The 5,265-nt window shown below is 37.4% G+C and overlaps 1 pseudogene; it reads right to left on the bottom strand.

The window, feature by feature from the left end:
* Nucleotides 1-304: 304 nt before the first annotated feature.
* Nucleotides 305-896, bottom strand: Gemin8-ps6 (gem (nuclear organelle) associated protein 8, pseudogene 6; annotated as a pseudogene).
* Nucleotides 897-5,265: the final 4,369 nt, after the last annotated feature.

The following is a 5,265-nucleotide window of genomic DNA, read 5'->3' as shown; positions in this document are numbered from 1 at the left end:
CTTTTATGACACACAGTTTAAAGGAGGAAATTAAAAATACAAAACAATAGGCAGTATCTCTAGGCAATAATTTCAATGAACCGGATGGGTATAGAGAAAACCAAGGTCCAATGCAATACATATGTCAAGTGACCATTCCTTGTGTTAGCAACAGTATAACTCCAGCTGACAGAATTAAAAATGGCTGACAGACTGTGTCTGCCATGATGGTATACAGACCTCTTTCTCTGAAAATGTCCAGAAGAGATGAAGAGGGAGAGGCTAGGAACTGTGAGGCATTGCCTAAGGTCCTGGTCTCCAGGACTCAGAAATTCAGGGGAATGACAGGCCAGTACTTTGGCTGCTTTCTGTCACAGTGTTTGTCAAAGCTCAGCTGTACAGCAGCCTCCAAGGCCAGGATCTTGGGAGCATTGTTCCCATATAAGCGCTTCATCTCTGCTTGGTCCCGCTCCCAGAGCTTCTCAGATGGGGGCTCCATTGACCTGTGGTCGTTGAAATACAGGCCATGGTCCGCATTCCACATAGTCATTCAGACACTCCTCATCTAACTGCTGCTGTCGCCTTCGCTCTTCTCTGTGCCTTCAGTCTGTGAGAAGTACTGGCAGAGCTCCTTCCATATTGCTCAGGTCACACTTCACTTTGTCATCTGAATCGACTCCAGCTCTTCCTCTTCACACAGTGTTTCATCTTCTCTTGGGGGTACTTTTGAGATGGGAAACATTGAAGGGAGACTCCTGCCACTCCGTGTGCTCGCCTTGAGAGTTTCAAGGACGTCCAGCCTCATAAGCAAGGGAGTTCCAGGGAAGAACTCCATGAGAGAAGAACCATGGGGAAGTGAAATAGGAATCCCTGAACTTTCTGTAGCAGGCATTCTGCTGACTTTGCATCCAGAGCATTGCATGATGATAATGTGTCCAGTATCTTGCATGTACTGGGTAAGAATACCAAGATGCAGTAGCCCTCATTTTGAGGTCATTGCTGCTATCTCTGATTGCAAAAGTCTAAGTGGGAATTCGTGGGCACACAGCTTGCAGATTTCAGGCGGTGGGCAACAATGGGCCTAGTTCTCATAGTGGGTATGTTTGCAACTTTTTTCTTTTAAATCACATCTTAATTATTTATGGAAACCCCCAAGTAGCTAAATGTAGAATTCTCATATAATAAAAAGGGAAATTAGTCATTTCTGAAAGTGATTGATATATGAAGAACAGAAGAAGTATGTGTGTCAACTAGATAATAACAAAAGAACAAGGAAAGGATAGTGAGCAACCCTTGAATTTCTTCCCTGTGGCAGGCATTATTTAGGTCAGAGCTCTGCTTATTCTGTGACCTCATTTTCTCCCCATGGGTGTAATTACCACTAACTGTTAGTACATTGAGTTTCTAAGGAGCTGAGGTCTTGATCAGGATCCTGGAGAATATTAGGGCAGAGTTCGAAATTAGTCGTCTGCAATCTGTATTCATTTTATCAAGTGTACAACTGCAGGAACAAAGGGTATGTCTGTAAACTTTTGGAACAGCTTAAGTCAATGTTCACTCAAAGGCATCAAGTGATCCAAAGCATGGCCAGGAAGTGATTGGACGACTACAAGCTATAGAAAAACAAAGAGGAATGAGTTTTGTGTTTAGAGAAACTCAGCTATCCACACATGAAAGTAAGTGCCATTATAGATCACACTCTTCCTAAGTGTTGAATGAATAGCAAACAATATGGGTCTGAATGTACTGAGCAAATAAAAAAGAACTGTGTAAAATGAAAGTTACTATTGTCAGTTCTAAGAAATATTGCATCTTTGACACCTTTATTGAGGTAGAATTAATAAAAATATAGTTAATAAAAGTATGAATAGATTAAAGTGATATTTTGATACTATGCAATGTGGAATAAGTACTATAATTTCACTAAGACCCTCTCACAGTCAGCTATCCACTGGTAGATATGATAAGAGTACTTGGAGTATATTCTGTTAGAAATTTCTAGTATATCATACACTATTTTAGTTCATCTACCATACTATATATTAGATATCTGAAATATTTTATCTTAAGCCAATAGGTTGATTTAATGTATATTTAATATATCTTAAATACAAGCTTTCTAGACAATTTTCTTTTGTTCTTAAAATTTACCAAAAAAAGGTAAGGCTTAAGCACAAACTTAAGAAATAGGAAGATATGATAATGTGACTACAGTGTTCTAGAAACATTATCCATGTCCTCAGCATAATGATGTCTTGAGTTTTTAAACATCTAGCACAGCAGCAATGTTCTTTCACAGACTAATATTACTTTATCTCCTATGGAGAAAACAATAGCTTTGGCAAGGTTCAGAGGCCCATGAGTACCTAGAGTCAAATCATCACCAGTACAAACCAAGGATTTATCTCATAGTTTCCAGACTATACTCCTTTTTCAGTATAAATACGTATTTCAAATAATACATTTTGATCTATAGTGGACAAGAACTTGGGGAATAATGAAATGCTTTGACTTTCAATACTAATGAACTGTCTCTCTATTTAAGTACATATCAATCTTCGTGATGATCTTGGGTGAACAACAATGTTGGCATTTGTTTTGCATCAGAGGAACCCAATTAGCTAGAATCATTTTGTTAGGTCTTCCCGGCATATGTTAACAATAAGTTAGCAATTATAGTTTAATATTTGTCCTCTGCTCCCACTTAAAATAAGCAAATTTATTCAGATGATGAATTTAGGATCCAAACAATTTCCAAGACTGTGTAGGGTTGATAATAGAGTTAAATGAGTCAAATTTAGCATATAGACTTCCAACTGCAGTATCTGGGCAGCTAAACAACATGGAGTCCTTTCTACAGCAGAATAGTCTCAAAAGTCAAATATTCCAAGTGTGAATTGAAAGAAGAGTTTCATACCCCCTTCTACTTTAGTCAAAGTTTGTCAAAAGCCATTTACATTCTTTCAACAGGAGCCCCCTGATATTCCTGTTGGCACATTCTATGTCTAATGCTGCCTGCTGTGACCTAGAAAATTGTGAATTCATTTGCATAATCAGTGTACTGTCCTTGCTGAGGTATATTTAGAAGGACCAAGTTTGCAAGAATGTGATCAAGAAGGGTCTGAGAAAACCAACAAGCCTTTCCTTTTTAAACTCAGAGAGCTGTATTGCTCAAGAGGGGGTACACTTTTGGGCAGTGAGGGATTAATGTAATATGTTACAAAGAAGGGAAATTAATTTATAGAAAATCTTATTTCAAAAGCAGTCTTATTCAGGTAATACAAGTTCATTAAAATGTATTTGGAAATATTTATCAATGTCATGGATATCCCTGGGCTCTAAAGGCAACCTGCACCATTTTCAGCCACTTAGTAGAAAGATCTTCTGGTCTTAGGGTAACAACTGATTAACCATATTTCTTGGCTAGATCTCTTAACACTTCTTGGTACCTATTTCATCATCTGTAGATGAAAAGTTAAGTTCATAGATTGTGAACTTAGGGCTCTTAGGTAGAAGTTGACAGATATAGATATTTTATATATCTATCTGGGTATTTTAAAGAAATGTGAATGTGAAAGTTATTCTGCTTACAGTTTGCTAGTGTTGTATGTATCTTGTGCTAGCACACAGAAGAACATTCTCTTTGTCTCTCACAGAAATGTTTAACAGTGCACTATTTCTCAGCCTTTGCTTTCAACACTCTTGCTTCTTCAATTGTCAATGTCAATTTAATGACTGGAGAAAAGGATTTACTCGATTAAGAATGAGTAAACAGGTTGCATAGTGGAGCATGGCTGGGTGTCATTAGCTGCAGCAAAAGAACTGAAAAGACTAAGGATGAGAGCCACCAGTAAAAGTCACCAAAATTGTCAAGCATTACCATTGAAGTTTTACAGTCTCTGTGAGGATTGGGGCATTAACAGTTGCCCAATGAATACATTTCTCACCTAATATATGACCATCTTTTTCTCTATTCACGAGTTTTTCTATATATAATATAATATCTTTCAAGGACAGAATGCAGACTTTTTGCTATAAAGCTAAGAACAGAAGGACAAAAACGGCTAGGGAGTTAAGGACATCTCTACCCTTAGGTGTAAGTCTTTTGGAAAGTAGAGAAAACAGTTACCCAGCCAATACCTTGGGATTTAGAATTTGTGCTGAGACCTATACACATATAAGACCTTAAGGCTGTCCAACCCTGCACTGTGAGGTAGAAAAGAAGGAAAATTCAAGAGCTGCTGTAGATAAAAAACCAAATCATTTATAGAATGGAGACCATAATATGAATGCTTCAACCTTGCAATTTGGTCATTTAGTACAGGATAAGCTGAAAACTACACATTACTTACAGTAATGCTTGTTAAGAACTGTTCCCAAATATCTCTTCCTATGACAAGAAACCATAAAAACAAGAATCATGGTAAATTTTAAAAAGCAAGCACTGAATTTTTATTTTGTAGCAAAACACAGTATGCACAACTTGGCATTTACTATCTACCGTAGGGACAATAGCAATATTACTAACTGCATGAGAACCTCCAAATAACATCTATTGAAACACTTTGAGAACTTCAGGTACTAGTTATCTGAAAATATTATACCCAAAAATAAAATACCAGTACAGTTTTCAGTAACATCAATGAGCTGCTCTAAATCAATTCTGTTCTAATTAAATGTGAAAAGTGAAGTTACAATAGTAGTTTCTGTTATGGGTCTGGGGCAGTTCAGAGATTCACCAGTCAGACCATGAATAAATTGTAATAATGAAGCAGCTTTTATTCATATAATAGTGCCAGATCTAAACCTGGGACTGGAGATTCCCAAATGTAAAACTCAGCCAGGGTTTATAAAGGCAAAGAAACCAAGTTATATTCTGTTCTCCTGCAAGCTGGAGGTCCTGTCCTGCAAAGCAAGCTTTTGTTTACAGAAGTAGAAGCAATGGTTGACCCTGACCTCATGACCTATTACCTTGCATAAACATCAGTTTTTTTTAAAGTTATGCAGGACTAGGCACTTGAAGAAATCAACCCTTAACAACCCTTAACATTTGGAAGACAAACTTTGCTTTATAGTGAAAGAATAAAAAAATACAGCCAGGGTGTAAGAAGTTTAGAAATGCTATCTCAACCCAAGAAGCCCTAAATACCTCAAATTCTAGACCCTGCTCTCTGCCTGTAAGTAGGTAAAAGGTCACATTTCTTGAAGGAACTAGATAAAAGGACTTAAGATAAGTCCTTAGGTACATGATCCCGACCTTGTAAAGAAAGCAGGAAGCTACTCCTG

This window comes from Rattus norvegicus, chromosome 2, assembly GCF_021556685.1.
Source record: "Rattus norvegicus strain SHRSP/BbbUtx chromosome 2, alternate assembly SHRSP_T2T, whole genome shotgun sequence".
NCBI lineage: Eukaryota > Metazoa > Chordata > Mammalia > Rodentia > Muridae > Rattus > Rattus norvegicus.
The sequence above is the reverse complement of the archived record's forward strand: the minus strand, read 5'-3'. Positions and strand labels throughout refer to the sequence as shown.